General features: G+C 35.6%; 2 non-coding genes across 2 annotated transcripts; one reads left to right on the forward strand and one right to left on the reverse strand.

Annotated features, from left to right (window-relative positions):
• Window positions 1–443: 443 nt before the first annotated feature.
• On the reverse strand, window positions 444–516 carry TRNAV-AAC. Its single transcript has one exon. It is a non-coding gene; the product is annotated as a tRNA-Val (tRNA).
• Window positions 517–15691: 15175 nt separating this feature from the next.
• TRNAF-GAA lies at window positions 15692–15764 on the forward strand. Its single transcript has one exon. It is a non-coding gene; the product is annotated as a tRNA-Phe (tRNA).
• The last annotated feature ends 3834 nt before the right edge of the window (window positions 15765–19598 follow it).

Genomic DNA, 19598 nt, shown 5'->3' on the forward strand with positions numbered 1-19598 from the left:
ACATGAGATTGCCACTTACCTGTTTCGTGAAAATTTCTCTCTGTGCTTAGGGGTAAAGGTCAGACAATAGAATGTCCAATTCCCCAGGAGGCTCAAAGCGGAGCCCTGTTTCCCTCTTAGAAATCCCTGAAGAAACTTTTTCTGTGGAAAACCCACACATCTGGCTCTCAACATTTCAAGGAAGCCAATCTTACCTACGCGGCACAGGTGGGATCCTGCACCATGGGCTCCTATCGGCTTGACACCATCCAGGCCCCAGAGAATGGAGGACAGGGCAGAGCTTTAGTGGAGGGAGAGGGGACTACAGTATGCTAGAGTGCAGCAAGGTGGCTCAAGACAAAGGAGGGAGGACGTGACTCCCTTCACCTTAGGTGCCTGAGGACATACAGATTGTATCTGGCTCAAATGGAGATTCTCTGAAATGACGTTAAAAGACAGCACCATGTTTCCGCCTGGTTTCGAACCAGGGACTTTTCGCGTGTTAGGCGAACGTGATAACCACTACACTACGGAAACAGCTGATGCCTACTCCCCAGGGGCAGCTATACCTGGGACACTTTCTACTTTTTTTGTTGTTGTTAGTAGTCCTTTTTATCTTTCCGACTTTCCACTTATTAACATATAAAGTACCACATCTGATAGTTGGTATTTGCCTAACACAAATTAGTACCAAATTTATATTTACCAAATATATTTACCAGAATGCCCAAACTATTTAAATAGTAAAAGAAAAAACTGGAAACTTCCCAAGTACCCATCAACACGGCCGTTCCCAAGCCCCGGGCGGCGGCCTGATACCGGTCCGTGGCCTGTTATGAACCAGGCCGCGAGTTATCTCCAGAGCTCCCTACCCCACCCCATTCCCTCCATTCGTGGAAAAATTATCTTCCATGAAACTTTAGGAACCCAGTGGCACAGCAAGAGGTGAGCTGCGGGCGAGCTCGCGTCACCGCCTGAGCTCCTACTCCCAACCCCACCCCACCCGCACCCTCACCCCCGGTGGAAAAATTGTCTTCCATGAAACCGGCCAAAAAGGTTGGGGACCACTGACAACAGATTCATTAATAAATTCACATGAAATAATTTATTTCATGTGAATTTATGGATGAAACTTACAGACATGTTGATGTTTGCCAAAAAAAAAAACCACGCACAAAAAAGGATATACTCTGTGGCTCCATCGATTTAAATTTGATTTAAATTACAAATTCCCCTCTGTTGTTAGAAGTCACAATAGTTGTTCCCTCTGGGGAGAGTGGGTAGGGACTGGAAAAGAAATGGGGATGCTCTCTGGTTTTCTGGGTGTGTGTATTTTGCATAGAATGATCAGGATAAATATTTGTGTGTGTGTGAGAGAGACAGAGAGAAAGGGAGGGAGGCAGTGAAGGCGGGAAAGAAAGACTAATTTGTTGAAGAAGGATTTGGCTTATGCAATTGTGGGCTTGGCTAGTGAGTGTCAAGGTAATCCACAGGACAGGCTGTCTGAAAAGGCGGGCAATATATTAATAGAATCAATATATTAATAGAAAATCAAGAAAGCCAAAAGTTTGTTCTTTGAAAAGTCCAGCAACATTGACAAACATTTAGCTAGGCTGACTAAGGAAAAGAAAAGAAAGAAAACTCCAATTACTAAAATTAGAAATGAGTGGGGACATTACTACCAATTTTACAGAAATATAAAGGATTATAAGAGAATACTAACAACAATTATATGCCAGCAAATTGGCTGATTTAGATGAAATGGAAAAACTCCTAGAACCACAATCTACTAAGACTGAATCATGAAGAATTAGAAATCTGAATAAACCTGTTAGTAGTAAGGATATTGAAGCAGCAATCAAAAACTTGTCAAGAAAAGAAGCCCTGAACCAAATGGCCTCACTGGTGAATTCCACCAAACTTTTAATGAATAATTATGCAATAAGGATTAAGTACACACTCTTCCACAAAACTGAACAGGAGGGAACAATTTCTAACTCATTCTATGAGGCCAGCGTTACTCTGATACCAAAACCAGACAAAGCTATTACAAGAAAAGAAAGCTACAAACCAATATCTCTTATGAATATTGGCACAAAATTCCTCAACAAAATACCAGCAAACTGAATTTAGCAACATATTAAAAGGATGATACACATATGATTCAGCACATAAAAAATCAGTTAATGTAATATACACCACATTAACAGAATGAAAGAAAAAAACCACATAATCATTTGAATTGATGTAAAAATGCATTTGACAACCTTCAACATTCTTTCATGATAAAAACACTTAATAAACTAGAAATAGAAGGAAACTTCCTCAACCTGATGAAGGCCATTTATGAAAATAGTCAATAGTGAAAGACTGAAAGTTTTTTTCTCTAAGACTAGGAACAAGACATGGATGCCTACTTTCACCATTCTACTTAGCATAATATTGGCAGTTCTACTAATAGCAACATCAAAAAAGCAAGGAAAAAAAGTTAAAAGGCATCCAAATTGGAAAGGAAGAGGTAAAATTATCTCTGTCACAGATGACATGATCTTATGTGAGGAAAATACTGAAGATTCTATAAAAGAAAAGTTACAGCTAATAAGCAAATTCACCCAAATTGAAAGATACAAAACTCATTTGTGTCTCTATACCCTATCAATAAACAACCTGAAAAGAAAATTTAAAAAAAAATCCATATACAATAGCATCAATAAGAAAAAAATTCTTAGGAATAAACTTAATCAGGGAGAAAGAATACTTATAGATTAAAAACTATAAAATGTAACTGAAAGAAATTAAAGATGACACCAATAAATGAAAAGACATCAGTGTTCAGGTACATATATTTAATACTACCCAAAGCTATCTACAGATTCAGTGAAAACCCTATCAAAAAATCTCAATGATTTTTTTTACAGAAATAGAAAAATCTATCTTAAAATTCATATTGAATCTCAAGGGATCCTAAATAGCCAAATTATTCTTGAAAAAGAACAAACTTAGAGGCTACATACTGCCTGATCTCAAAATTTACTATAATGCTATAGTAATCAAAACATTATGGTACTGGCATAAGGACAGACATATAGACCAATGGAATAGAACAGAGAGCCCAGAAGTAAACTCTTCCATATGCAGTCAATTGGCAAGGGTGTCAAGATCATTCAAATGGAGAAAGGACAGACTTTTCAATAAATGGTGCTGAGAAAACTGGATTCATGCAAAACAATGAACTTGGATTCTCACCTTATAACACATATAAAAAATAACTCAAAGTGGATCAAAGACCTAACTATAAGAGCTAAAACTATAAAACTCCTAGAGGAAAATATTGAGGGAAATCTTTATGACGTTGAATTTACCAATGATTTCTTGGATATCACACCAAAAGCACAGACAACAACAACAAAAATAGATGAATCAGACTTAAATTAAAAACTTTTGTATGTCTGAGGCACTGTCAAGGGAATGAAAAGACAACTCGTGGGATGGAAAAAAATATTTATAAAGCATATATCTGATAAAGGATTAATATTCAGAATATATAAAGAACTTCTACAACTCAAAAATAAAAACCCAATTCAAACTGGACAAAGCACTTGAATAGACATTATTTCATAGAAGATATACAAATAACCAATAAGCACATGAGAAAATGTGCAACTATTAGAAAAATGCAAATCAAAGCCACAATGAGATACCATTTCAGATTCCTTAGGATGGCTATTAGAAAAAAGAAAGAAAGAAAATGAAAAGCCAAACAAATATCAAGGAGCATATGAAAAATTAACATCCTTGTGCATTGTTGGTGGGAATATAAAATGGTATAGCCACCGTGGAAAATAGTATGGCAGTTCCTCAAAAAATTAAACATATTGCCATATGATCTAGCAATTCCATTTCTAAGTGTTTACCCAAAAGAATTGAAAGCAGGGGCTCAAATAGATACTTGTCTGCCAGTATCCATGGGAGCATTATTCACAATAGTCAAAAGATGGATTCAACATACAATGGAATATTTTTCAGCCTTAGAAAGGAATGAAATTCTGATACATGCTACAACATGAATGAACCTGGAGAATATTATGGTAAGTGAAATAAGCCAAACAGGACAAATATTGTATGATCCACTTGTATTAGATACACAGAAAAGTAAAATTCATGGAGACAGAGAGTGATTAACAATGGCTGAAGGGTCAGGGAGGGAGTGTTGTTTATTGGGTACAGAGTTTCGGTTTGGAATGTCAAAAGGTTCTGCAAGTAGATAATGGTGATGATTCCACAATGTGAATGTACTTAATTTTATTGAAATTTATGCTTAAAAATTATTGAAATGGAAAATTTTATATTATGTATATTTTACTACTATAAAAAATGCCATGGGGAAAATATACATAAGGATCTAAAGTATATGGTCTAGAAAAGTAAAAGGTATAGAAAAATATGAAACACAAAGGCTAACCATAAAAAAAGTTGGTGTGGCTAGATTAACCTAAAATTATATAGAATTTAATAAATGGGGTATTAACATAGAAACATTTTATAACAATAAAAGAGAGGCATTCAGAGTGATGAGACATTTTATAAAAGATACAAAACAATTCTAAATGTGTATGCATCTAATAACATAGTTTCCAAATATATAAATCAAAAATGACATGCAAATTTATGTTCACACAAAAATATGTACACAATTGTTCATAGTAACATTATCTATGATGTCAAAACATTGTAAACTACAAAAATGTCTTTCAATAGGTAAATGGCTAAATAAACTGTGGTATATCCATACCATGGAATACTACTCAGCAGTAAAAAGGCAGGCAGTATTAATACTACCAATTGTGGGAATGTCAAGAGCACTAGGCTATGAAAAAGGCCCATTTTAAAAGGTCAACTACTGTATGATTCTATCTGTATAACATCCCCAAAATGAAAAAAGTCGTAAGAGATTAAGAACACATTAGTAGTTGTCAAAGAGAGAGGGGAGTGGGTATGAAGATGGAAGAAGAAGCAACCAAAGGGAGATTTTTGTGGTGATGGAATTGTTCTGTATCTAGTCTCTAGCAACAGTTACACAAATCTACACATGTAATGAAAATGACCTAGAACTATACATATTCATTGTAGCAATGTCAAATTCCTGGGTTTGATAGTATACTTTAGTTATATAAGATGTAACCATTGGGGAAACTGGGTTAAGGGTACAGGGGACTTCTCTCGACTTTCTTTGTAACTTCTTGTAAATTTATGATTATTTCAAAATTAAAAATTAATAAAATCTGATGGAACTAAAAATAGAGAAATCCACACTTGTGGCTGGAGGTTTTAACATACTCCCTTCAGTAATAGAACAAGCAGGTAAATAATACAATCAGTAAGGATATAAAAGATTTTAACTATATTCTTAACTAAACAACTTGACCTCTTAGATTTGTATAAGACACAATACCAAACAACTGCCAAATACACTTTTAAGTGCACATAGAAAATTCAAAAGAAGTGGACAATTAAGAAAACCTCTCTAAATATTAAAGGACCAAAGTGATAAAATGTTATCTAATCAATATACAATTAAAGTAGAAATCAGTAACAAAAAGAAATGAGAATATCTCCAAATGTTGAGAGATTAACATCACATTCCTAAATAACTCATGGGTCAAAGACAAATTACAAGGAAAATTAGAACTAGTTTGAACTAAAAAATAATGAAGTACAACATATCTAAATTTGTGGATAGCTGCTAAAACAGTTTTTAGAAAGACAATTGTAGATTTAAATGCATATATTATATGATTCAGCATGTAAGAAGCTAGAAATGGCCTCTCTATCTTAAAAACAAGTAAAAAGCTCAACCAAAAAATCAACAACTCCTCTTAGATCTGTCAGAGAAGTGAAGTCACAGGGCAAACCACTTCTCCCAAAAGTGGAGAGACAGGCAAATTCAGAGAATCACAACTTAGCAGAGCAGAAACCCAGAGAGAAGCCTCCTTATGAACCAGTTTTGGAGTAGGGAAACCTGAATTGTAATTAATTAATTGCTAGAGGCTTTCTGGGGACCAGTATGAGAGAAAAAAATCTCCAGGATCCACTTATCTGGGCCCCTCGATTTTGTGAATTTGAACTCAGGAGCTCAACCTGGTTCTCAAAGTGAATATGAGAGAAAAACCCCTCTGTTTCTGGTAGCGGAGAGGAAAAAGAATGTTTTTGAAATATGCCAGCGCATTCTGTTTTTCTTGACAAGGTCTTCCCTCAGGAGAAACTATTTAACCAGAGCCTAATCTGCTGGAGTTTTATCAGAGCCTGAATGACTTGAGGAAAGGGAAATAACCAACTCCAGCCTACTCTATCTGTCCAGTCCCACCTAAAAGGGGGAAAAAACCTGAGAAGTATGTTTCAAGTTCACAATCTAGAAGCATAGGGTCACTAAAATACTGAGACATACTCATAGGACTATAGAACACTTTTCTTTTCCGTACACCTTACCACCACATTACTAAAGGCCTATTGGCAGTAGTCCTTTTTATCCAGTACAGCATGTTCGGCCATGAAGAAGAAGAAAAAAAAATAACAAGACATACTAAAAGGCAAAATACACAGTTTGAAGAGAGAGAACCAGACTCAGATATAGCAAGTACGTTGGAATTATCAGACCAGGATTTTGAAACAGCTATGCTTAATAAGCTAAGGGCTCTAATGGGTAAAGGAGACAGCATTCAAGAAGAAATGGGCAATGTAAGCAGAGAGATGGACTTTCTAAGAAGAACTAAAAAGAAATACTAGAGATTAAAAAAAAAATCAAGGGGATGAAAAGGCAAGCCACAGACTGAGAAGATACTTGCAAGGGACATATAAGATAAAGTACTGCTATTCAAAATATACAAAGAACTCTTAAAACTCAGCAGTAAGAACACAACCCAATAAAAAAATGGGGCAAAGACTTTAACAGTCACCTCATCAAAGAAGTTATGCAGATGGCAAATAAGCATTTGGAATGATGTTCCACATCATATGCTCAGGGAAATGCAAATTAAAAACAGTGAGATACCACTGCACACCCATTAGAATGCCCAAAATCGAGAACACTGACAACACCAAATGCTGGAAAAGATGTGGAGCAACAGTAACTCTCATTCATTGCTTGTGGGAATGCAAAATGGTACAGCCTCTTTAGAAGACAATTTGGCAGTTTCTTTAAAAGTTAAACATATTTTTATCATGTGATTCAACAATTGCACTCCTTGATATTTACCCAATGAATCTGAAACTTTATGTCCACAAAAGACCTGCATATCAATGTTTATCACAGCTTTATTGATAAGTTTCAAAACTTGGAAGCAACTAAGATGTTTTTAAATAGGTGAATGGATAAACAAACTGTGGTATATCCATACAATGAAATATTATTCAGTAATAAAAAGAAATGAGCTATAAAGCCATGAAAAGACATGGAAAAACCTTACATGCATATTGTTAAGTGAAAGAAGATAATCTGAAGGCCTATATACTGTATGATTCCAACTATTTGACATTCTGGAAAAGGTTATACAGACATTAAAAAAGATGGATGGTTGACAGGGGGTTGGGAAAGATGAAGTATGAATAGGTAGGGCAGTGAAATTATTTTATGCGATGCATGAGGCTGTAGTGGTGAATATGTGACATTATGCATTTGTGAAAATCCATAGACCTGTACAACATGGAGTGAACCCTAATGTAAACTACTGACTTTAGCTAGCATCAGTATTGTATTACTATTGTATAAATATTGGTTCACTCATTGTAACAAACATACCACATTAATGCAAGATGTTAATAATGTTAATAAGAATATCTTGTGCACTAATGCAAGAGAGGGAAGGGGTTATATGGGAATTCCATACTTTATGCACAATTTTCATGTAAATGTAAAAATGCTCTAAAAATAAAGTTTATTTAAAAAGGCAAACATGGGGGTAACATAATTGTACATAATCTTTGCTGTTTAAAAGTGGAAAGACTTTGTTATCTTAAATATTCAAAGAATTAGAAAAAGAGATAGTCCTAGTAGTTAAATTCTGCCATTTTGGGAGATAATGAACTGAATTATTACCACAATGGCACAGCATGGGGGCTTTTTTAAGGGGTTGAAGGTTGGATTTAGAGTTACCCATAATACCAAGGTTAAACAAAAGCCGGCAACAAAACCAAATCAAAGGATCACTCAAACAGAATCAAAATTGAATCTTTAGTGTGCTACCACAGATAAATGTCTAGAACTCAGAGATCGGGAGCTGGACTTGCTGTGGGATCCAGAAGTTGCCAGTCAGGGAAGGACCACAACAAGCTTGAAAGGATTCAGTGCCTGGGTGGGAAAGACAAGTGTCTGAAGTGGGCTTTTACTCCTAAGTGACTCATGACACCAAAACGTCAAAGACAAAACGGGGTAAGTGAGGAGGTTGATTTTATTCAGGCTATTGCCATCAGGAAAGCACTCCAGATCTGAAGATCAGAGTGTCTCTTGTGGGGTGGTTTGCCTTAGAATTTTATAATAGAGAGGGGTAGACAAGTTACAGGTGAGGTTATTTACATTTGGAATTACTTGCAATCAGGAGACAGATGACAATTTGACAGATGAATAAGAAATGCTTATCTCTGTATCTTGCTAATTTTAAGGACATTGCAGAAAACAGTTAACATAGCTGGCCTGAGACTGCTACCCTTAGAAAAACCTGCTTGCAAGATTGGCCCTTGGCTGACATCTGGGAACTTATCTGAGGAGGGTTCCCACCATTTCCCAAATGATATGAGCAGCTCTCTGTGCCCAAACTGTTTGTGTAAATGATAGTTTATGCTCTGGACACCTGCTTTCTTTTTGAAAGTCTGGAGTTCTGGTACATGCTAGGCAGAATGTGCCTGTGTGATCAGTCCCCAGTAAATATCTTGGGCGCTGAGTTTAATCAACTCTCCTGATGAATTTTTCACGTGTTGTCACAATTTATGGCTGGGAATTAAGCACATTCTATGTGATTTGCCTGTGGTTTGCTGTGCACTTTGGCCCATGTTCAGTTTCCCTTTGCTGAATTTGCTTTGTATCCTTTTGCTTTAACAAATCATAGTTGTGAGGATGACTATATGCTGAATCCTGTGTGTCCTTCTAGCCAACCATTGAACCTAGGAGTAGTCTTTGAGACCCACAAAACAGGGACACACAGTTTTACTTTTAGCTAATCATTCATGAAACAAAGAATGGGAAGTTGCCTAGGAGCTAAAGGGGAAAGATTTGTGTGTGGCCTTATCAGCAGGTTCAGGCAAAAGAGAAAAGGTTTGTATTGGGCTTTGTTAATAACTAAGTAGTACAAAGTTTTACCTTATGTAGGAGGTAAGATTTGTTGACTTCAAATATGTCGTGCATTTTTTGATATGGGATATGCTAAATTATTATTCTTTCAATTACCCAAATAATGGATACCTTCTTAATATAAATATTTTATACAATACAAAGAAAACACCAAAAATATCTCCCCCTCCCCCACAATGTCACACTTTTTCTCAGAAATAATCACTATTCCTAGACTGGAGTCTTTAGTTTGTATCATAGAGAATTTGATAAAACCAAATTTATAGTCTTCAGTAAATATTACACATGTGCCTAATTCTTAATTTTTTAAATATTTATGCAAGCCTTCATAGACTCTCTAGATTTTTTAAAAGCCATCTTCTTGAAATTAAATTAATATTTTGTATCATTCCAAATGGTTTTGAGTCCCCTTTCAGACCTTAATTATTAGACACTATTTAGATTAAATTAAATCAATCCCACTATATATGTATTTTCCTACTAACTTGCTTTCTCAAAATTTCTGTGACCAGGAATGAGAGAACCAGAATTTATGGGTGAAATTTTAAACTCCAACCAGGAGCATGTAGCAGATGTCGAATTTTAAAAAAAATGTTTAGTTTATTGTACTGTACTTAAGCATAATTAATTGAGCACCATGAGTAATGAGAAATCCCAGAGTCAGTTCCTATTCCACCATTTTACAACATTCTAATCTATGAACAGGAAGCATTCATTTTATATATAATAGCAAAGAGGTTAGTTCATTGCATTTTAGTTTTCAAATACCACATTTTTTTCTGTGTAAAACAGTGTAGGAAATTATTTTGTTAGGATCAGTGGGTTCCAGAAATATCCTTATCAAGTGTCTGAACTCTTTGTTAACAAAAACAAAGACTTTTGTGGTTAATGTGGGTAGCATACCGAGTTCTGCCTAATTCTTTTAAGATGAGGTCCTAAATTCCAGCTCTTCACATCTTTATCATCTCTAGTTTGTCCTTGTTTCTTGAATTTTCCTAAGCTTAACTTCTGCCTCTGAATAAAATTATGTAGGACATAGAATCCCAGTACTCCCCCCACAAAAAAGAAAGTTACGTGAATTAGAATTACAAAAATCCTATTTGTAAAGACATTGGAGTGTTATCGAAATAATGATGAGTATATGAATTGGAATTCCAGAGAATGGGGAATCCTGTGGTGAGCTGATAATCATTGGATTTTTGGTTTTATTTTGTAATATACTGAGATTGGCTTGGCTCATGTAGAAGGATTACTGGAAGAAAGAGCAAACCAGTAAGGACTTGGGTAAAGGGGCTGACATGACAGATTAGAAACTAGAGGAGCCCCAAGTAAGATTACTTTTCCTGATGAGACAGTTGGTAGATTTGGGGAGTATACATGGGACCTGGGGAGTTTGGCCCAAGGGTTCTAAAGATAGAATAAAATCTTACTTTTACTGTGTTGAAACACAAATTCCCAGTAGAGAAAGGTAGCTACCACATGTACACAGCTGGTCTCCCTTTCAAGTCATTTGCCTGATTTGAAGCGTGGGAGACTGGAGACTAAAAAGCTCAAAATATTTGAGGGACAGAACTGCGTTCCCTACATACTTCCAGAGCTGAAGAGACAGACATCTGGTAGGCTCTCAAAAAATAAAGTGCTCAGGAAAATTCAAGAAACAGGAACAAACTAAAGGTGATAAAGATGTGAAGATTTAAGCAGCATGATTAGCGAACCTGACCTAATTATCTAAAACAATACATAAAACAATGGCAGAATGTATGCTATTTACAAATGCACATGAAACATGTATCAAGATAGACCATATGTTGAGCCATAAATCAAATTTCAACAGATTTCCAAAGGTTTAAATTATGTAGACTATAATCTCATATCATAATGAAATTAAATTATAAAGCAATGAAAATAACTATCCAGAAAATCTCCAAATGTTTGGAAATTAGGCAGCAAACAGATTTCTAAGTAACGCTTAGTAAACAAATAAGTAATCAAATGGGAAATGAAAATATGTAGAACTGAATGATAATGAAATTATGACATTAAAAGTGGTGGGTGGGATGTTGTTAAAATAATGATGAGAGGAAAATTTATGTCTCTAAATGTGTATGTTAGAAAGAAAATCTTGAAAATCAAATATTTAACCTTCCATGTCAAGAAGCTAGATAAAGAAGAGCAAATTAATCCCAAGAAAGTAAAAGAAAGGAACTCCTAAAAATAAGAGCAGAAATCCATTAAAATGAAAGCAAATGTAAAATAGAAAAAATCAATAAAACAAAAAAGTTCTTTGAAAGATGAATAGAATTAATAAATTATGAGCAAACAATAAAAATGGAGAAAACATAAATTACCAATATTAGAACAAAAAAGATAAGATTATATTATTCACACCTTTATGGCAATGAAGTTAACAATTTAGATAAAATTTAGATGAAAAACACAATTTGTCATAGCTGACACAAGAAGAAATAGAAAATCTGATCTGTCTTATATTCATTCATTAAAGATATCGAATCTCTAATTTGACATTTTCCCACAAAGAAACTTTAGGTTCATATAGATTCACTAGTGAATTCTTCCAAATATTTAAGAAAGAGATAGTATAAATTGTATACGAAGTCTTCCAGATAATATGAAAAGAGAGAAAAATTCACAGCAGATTTGATGAAGTTAGTATGATACTGATATTAAAACCCGAGTAGGTCCATGCAAAGCTGGAAGCCTAAAACAAAAACAAAAATAAAAACAAACAAACAAAACCTGAGTATGACATTACAAAATAAGAAAACTACAGGTCAATATATTTCAGGAAAGTAGATGAAAAATCCTAAATAAGATATTAGCAAATGAAATCCAGTCACATATTTTAAGAATAACCTATTATGATGACATGGAGCTTATTCTATATATATAAGATTGGTTTAATACATACAAATTAGTATAGTTTACCACACTAAACACTAGAAAAGAAAAATTACATGTACATCTCAATAGATGCAGAAAATAATTTATTAAAGTTCAAACCCCATTTATAATGACAGTTCATGCAAACTAGGGAAAAAAAACATCTTCTTCAATTTAATAGAGGTTATCCAGAAAAAACCCTACATTAACCTTATACTCAATAGTGGAATATTGAAATCTTTTTTGTTGAGATTACGAACAAGACAGGGGTGTCCACTATCACAACCTCTATTTAACATTGTGCTGGAGGGTCTAAACAGCGGAATGAGGCAAGAAAAGAAAGAGTATAAAAACTAGAAAGAAAGAAGTAAAATCACCATTAACTACATATGACATGATTGTATACATAAAAATCCAAATTATCAAAAAGCAATTAGCATTAATAAGTATATTTAATAAATGTACAGTATATAAAGTAGATATACAGAAATAAATAGCATATCTCTACACTAGCAATAACAATTAGAAAATGAGATTTAAAAAGAAATACCATTTACAAAAATCAAATACAGAGAAGTTAATCTTTTCAGTTAATGCTTTTACACTGACAACTACCAAACATTGTTGAAAGAAATTAAAGAAGACCTAAAGGAATGAATAAATGATCCTGGCAAGAAGATTCAATCTTACTAATATATCAATTCTCCCCAAATTGACCTATAGATTCCATGCAACTACAAACAAAATACTAGCAGGGATTTTTTGAGGGGTGGCTAGAGATTGACAGTTAGTTCTAAAATTTATATTGAAACAGTAATTTTTAAAATTCCAGAATAGCCAAAGCAATCTGGAGTAAGAAAAATAATACTGAGGCCCATACATATATTCAAAAGGGAACATAGACTTAAATGTTAAAGTAAAACAATAAAACTTCTAGAGAAAAACAGAAGAGAATAGCTTTATGATCTTGGTTTAGGCAAATATTTCTGAAACAGTATACAGAAAGCACTAACCATAAAGATTGATAAATTATAAGCTGGAATTCATTAAAATTTAAAACTTCAAAGGATCTGAATAGACATTTCTCAAAAGAAGACATACAAATGGGTGACAGATACATGAAAAACTGCTCAACATTATTCATCAGAGAAATGCAGATCAAAACTACAATGAGATATCATCTCACCTCAGTTAAATGGCTTTTATCAAAAAGACAGGCAATAACAAATGCTGGCAAGGATGTGGAGAAAGAGGAACCCTTGTACACCGTTGGTGTGAATGTAAATTAGTGCAACCACTATGGAGAACAGTATGGAGGATCCTCAAAAAACTAAAAATAGAACTATCATATGATCCAGCAATCCTGGTTCTAGGCATATATCCAAAAGAAAGGAAATCAGTATATTAAAAAGATATCTGCACTCCCATGTTTATTGCAGCACTATTAACAATAGCCAATACAGAAAGACTAGAGAGCTTGAAAAAAAAACAAAACAATAGCCAAGATTCAGAATCAACCTAAGTGTCTATCAGTGGATGAATGGATAAAAAAAATTGTGGTACATACACACAATGCAATATTATATATCCACAAACAAAAATGAAATCCTACCATTTGAAACAACATGGATGGGACTGTAGGAAATTATGTTAAGTCAAATGAGCCAAGCACAGAAAGGCAAATCTAGCATGTTCTCATTCAGATGTGGAAGTTAAATATTAAAACAATTGGAGACAGAGAGTAGAATGATGATTACCAGAGGCTGGGAAGGGGGGGGTGGCGGATAAAGTGGGGATGATTAATGTGTGCAAAAATATAGTTAGACGGTTTGATCAAATGAACAATATTTGATAACACAACAAAGTGACTATAATCAACAGGTTAGGGTATACTTTAAAATAACTAAAAGTGGAATTGGAATGTTCCTAACACAAAGAAATAATAAATGCCAGAGGTGATGAAAAAAATTTTAAACTTCCAAGTACAAAATTAGGAGAGCTAAAGGCATTCCATAAACTGGAAGAAGATATTTGCAATACATATATCTGACAAAGGACTGTCTTCATAATATATAATGAACTCCTACAAATCAATAAAGAGAGACTGGCAACCAACCCAATTTATTTATTTATTTATTTTTAATTTTTTTGAAACAGAGTTTCACTCTATTGCCCAAGGTAGAGTCAGTGGTTAGATCATCACTAACTGCAGCTTCAACTCCTGGGCTCAAGTGATCCTCCTGCCTCAGCCTCCCAAGTAGCTGAAACTACAGGAACATGCCACCAACCTGGCTAATTTTTAAATTTTTTGTTGAGACAGGATCTCACTGTGTTGCCCAGACTGGCCTCAAATTCCTGGCCTCAAACAATCCTCCCTCCTCGCCCTGACAAACTGCTGGGATTACAGGCGTTGAGCCACAGCACCTTGCCCAATCCAATTTTTTAAATGAGAAAAAAAAAAAACATATGGAAAGGTATAAAATATCATTAATCATCAAAAATGCAAGTTAAAATCACAAAGAGCTATCACTACATCCTAGACCAAATGGCTAAAATGAAAATGACTGACAATATCAAATTCTGGCTAGACTGTGAAGCAACCAGAAGCCCATACATTGTTGTCAGTTCTATAAACTGGCATATTCATTTTGGAAAACTGTTTAGCAGTGTAAAATAAAGTTAAACATACATATTCCATGACCCAGCAATTCCATCTATCCATCTGTCTATGTATCTATCTATCTATCCATCCATCTATCTGATAAATGAATGATTATGTTCACCTAAATCCATGTACAAGAAGGTTCAGGGCAGTGCTTTTTATATTAACCCCAAACTGGAAACAGTTTAAATACATACCGATACTAGAATCAATAAGTAAATTGTGGTATATCTGTAAAATATAAGTCGATGAAAAGGAACAAAGTGCTTTTCCAGGTAAAAACATAGATGAATTTCAAAGACAATATTGAGCAAAAGAAGCCAGACATTAAAGTGAGATTCCATTTGAATCAATGTATATGAAGTAAAAAAAAAAAAAAAAGGCAATACTTACCTGAAAGAGTTCGGGACAGTGGTTAACTTTGGAAGGGTGCAAAATGAAAGGAGCATGAAAGAGCTAAAGATGTGTTACCAAACAGGAATGTAAACTTGTAAAGTTCATCAAGCTGTACACGTAAAATTTATGTACTTTATATAACTTACAGTACTTTAATAGAATAAAGCAGAAATGTCGAAAGAATAAAAGATAGTTGAGCGCCAAGTTAGAAATCATGCCAGATGGTGTCTTGAATTCTAGGAAGTCTCCCATTTCAGCAGGAAGCTTTGAACCACCAAAGCCTTATGCCTACCCAATTCATATCCTTAGGAATCACGTTTTCTTACTTTCTCTGAAATGCAACATCCGAAAAGGAAACGAGTAGGGTTAAGAGTATTTGAAAGGAACTAACAAAAGAGCAGAAGCAGACATTGGCTGAAATAGCTCAGTTGGGAGAGCGTTAGACTGAAGATCTAAAGGTCCCTGGTCCAATCCCGGGTTTCGGCAGGTGTTTCCTTACTATTTTGAACGAGTTGTTCATTTCTTGGCTGTGTAAACCGAAATATAGATCTAGTACCAAATGTCTGTCATTTGCAAATATTTAAGTACACAGTGCCATTTATATGGTAAAAGGCTACATATACTTACCCTTACCATGAAATAGGGTTTTGTAAATCTTTTCACAAAATACAATTCCACATCTACACACGTAAGTTCCTCTACAGCTTCCAGTAATTCCTTGAGGAAAAGAAATAAAATTTATTCACTGTCTTTTTTAGTGTGCACTTAGATGTTATTAAATGCATATATAAGAATTGGGGCAAAAGCACTTTCAACTCTCCATTTAACTTCCTCTGTTTCTGAATTCACTTAGAATTTGGTCTGATAAATCCTTACATTATTGTCATCACTTTGAATCTTATAAGAAGTTTTGCTTATTTCATACAGCATTTTAGTTGTTTTCTGTCAGTTCAGGGACAGTTCTTGTGTCTGGCTAGTCATTTTGCCGTGCAGAGAAGCAAGAGATGGCATCTTAAACATAAATCAAATTTAGTAGTATTAAGATTATATGTGATCACACACACACACACACACACACACACACACACACACACATCAAACACATATTTATTGTAAAATAAAATAAACCGAGCAAAGTTTCACCCGCCTGTAAATTTCGGCTGCTTGAGAAACAGATGCCCGAGGATCACTTGAGCTAAGGAGCTGGAGGCCAGCCGGGCCAATTTTGTGAGATCACGTCTGAAAAGAAGAAAGAAAGAAAGAAAGAAGAGAGAGAGAGAGAGAGAGAGAGAGAGAGAGAGAAAGAGAGAGAGAGAGAGAGAAAGAAAGAGAGAGAGAGAAAGAAAGAGAGAGAGAGAAAGAAAGAAAGAAGGAAGGAAGGAAGGAAGGAAGGAAGGAAGGAAGGAAGGAAGGAAGGAAGGAAGGAAGGGAAAGATCATTGTTAGTTAATATTGATATGATATTTGATATTTTTTTCCTTAGGCAGTTAGATAATTAAAATAATCTAGTCTGGAATATAACAAATATTTTGAAATTATCTTATAAGATACTTGTGGCAGATGTTCTGTTGTGCATTGGCAACAATGTAGGTGGCTATATTGAAAATATACTTGATTATGCATAGAATATTTTGGGGAAGATAAGAAAGTGAGAGCTTCGGTAGTCTCTAAGGAGGATATGGGGGTAGTTGGGATCTGAGATCAATAGAGATTTGTTTATTCTATACCATTGTGTACTGTTAAGGAAGGACGAAAGAGTTTTTACTGAGCTCTTCTTTTGGTCTGGAATTACTGCTAATAACGTAAACACGCAATATTTCATTTAAGGCAGGGTAAAGAATAATACGGTTTGGGGATCTGGGTCCTTCACTCTACCAGAAAACACAATTGAAAGTGGGAGTGGCTTGAGGAGAATAAATCTAAATCTTAGGCTTTACTAGCAGGAAATGTGCTGATTTTTCTAGTCTGGTGGAAGATTCCCCTCCACAGTGCTTGGTTTTGTTCACAAAAGGAAGAGTCAGTGCTCAGGCGTGTCCTGTTGAAGAGGACATAAACCTCAGGGCAGAGTTCAGGAAAGTCAGGGAGATTAGTCACCCTTCTGTCCGAAGGAGGAAAAAAGGTAATCCTTTCGGTATGGAAGTCACATAAAACAAGTTCATTCTCTCGCGATGGCTTGATATGTGGACATTAGGGGTCTATAAACACCTGTCGGAAAGTGCAAGAGGATCCTCAAAAGCTAGAATGCAGTTCTGTGAAGAGGACATGTGTCTGCAGAAGCCGTAGTAGATAATTTCCATTTATGTGTTTTGAACAATTAGAAGCCTTAGCTCTTGAAATCTAGGATAAGAGTTCTTTAAGACCAGAAGAATAAAACATCGAAGCACCTGTTGGTACCGCAGTTCGGCAATCGTTGAATACTTTTAGCGTACACTAGAATCCCAACACTTCTTCCTCGCGCCAGCGTCAGATTTAGAATCAACAAAATCATTACTTGTTGATTCATTTAACTGTTAAGTTTATTAGGTGTCAGTCAGCATGCAAATTCGCAAAACACAAAAGAAATAATATAACCCCAGGTACACGTAAACGGAGATTTCCCGAGGCTGCAGGAGATTCCTTTCAAGTTGCCTCCACGTGATAAAACCAATAGCCTGACCAAGGACCAAGAAGCACGTCTCACATCCTGGCCTCCCCAACCTGGTGTTTGAATGCTGCGATTCGCAAGATGGAATTTGAGAGACACAGCACGTGCTATTAAATGAGAATGTTAATAAGTAGCCGAGCGGCACCGTAATTTTGCCCTTCTGCAAACCACTGTATCTCTGTTCTACCACCCTCAAAAAACATACCATATTTACTGTGTAACTCCAGTATTGCTGGGCTGCCCCATTTCCAACCCTGGATATCATCGCCTTACATGTCAATGCTTATGTTTTCAACTCCAGAGACGCTGAGAAGACGCGGCTCCTTTTCTCAACGCCACTTGCCTTCCTTTCGGCTCCGTTGTCCTGAACGAATTTGAAAATAATAAGTCATTAAGCTACAAGTCATTAAAGAGAAGTTTGCAATTTGCCATCCAGTACATGGACATACCTCTAAAAATGGGAGGCTCCCTTCACTCACAATTGAAAATCCTATTACAGTGCTTTCTCTATAGATAAGCTAGATTTAGCCTCTGTCAAAAGTTCTTCGTGGATTTTCTAGTCTAAATTCAGAGTTAAAATAGTTTAGATTCCTTCGTTAAAGTCTGTGAATATGGCTTAAAGGTCTCTTTTGAGGGCGATAAAGGGGGAAAATAGAAATTTCCTTTATTTTTATATAGACAAATACCAAATTGTTAGTGAACTTACTCAGTATTTTCTTTAAAAGCCCCATTTTCCCATGTGGCTGGCTAGTTCAGTTGGTTAGAGCATGGTGCTAATAACTCCAAGGTTGCGGGTTCGATCCCTGTACGGGCCATTGTGTGTCCCATTTTGGCAACTGTTACTTAAATGGATACTTCTAATTTGAGAAATGGAAGTTTCCAACTCAAACCGCCCTCAGTCCCAAAGTTCGTACTTTCTCTGCCTCCTTATCAGGTGGAAAGGCTTTTTTACTTTCATTTCTCTTTGTCTTTTCAAAATAAAAAGTAATACGCAAGTGTTAAAACAATTTATTGAAGACAATAGTGTGGGAGCAAGGTTAATGCATTTTAGGAAAGATGGAATTAAGAGGAGGTAGGAAATTTGACTGCTAACTTTTTAGTGAAACTTCAGGAGACATAATTTTGGCACTTTAAACCAGTTTCAGTAGAGAAAGTGAAGCAGACTCGGCGTGGCCAGTGACTTAGCTGGTGAGCGCGAGGTGCTAATGGCAGCAAGACACGGGGTTTGTTTCCCGTAACGTTTGTGCTTCGTTCTTTTTTGTTATCCCAGGTAATTTCGAAGGCAAATAAATGTCTGCTCCATGTGAGGTTGCCACTTGTCTTTCACATAAAATCTCTCCCCTTACATGTAAAGAAAGAGCAGGGAAGTGAATGTAAGGATCGCCAGTTCTTTGTCTCTTAACAGCCCTATAGACCCGGCCTGCCAGGCGTGTGGTTTCATTCGTTTGACCACAGCGCCCCTGACAGCGCACACTGGTAACTTCAGTAAACTTATCTGCGATGCAGAGCGAGGATCCAGGTTACACATTCGGAAGTCGATTCGCATACTAAGATGCTCTTTTGATTTAGTCTGAAGAATTTTTCCCCACTTGGCAATAATTGCCTCTCCGCCTCTCTCTCTCTCCACGATGCCTCGTGGCTGAGAAAGGAGGCCGGTCTGTTCAAAGAGACATCGAC

The sequence above is a fragment of the Lemur catta genome, chromosome 5 (assembly GCF_020740605.2).
Source record: "Lemur catta isolate mLemCat1 chromosome 5, mLemCat1.pri, whole genome shotgun sequence".
Classification (NCBI taxonomy): Eukaryota; Metazoa; Chordata; class Mammalia; order Primates; family Lemuridae; genus Lemur; species Lemur catta.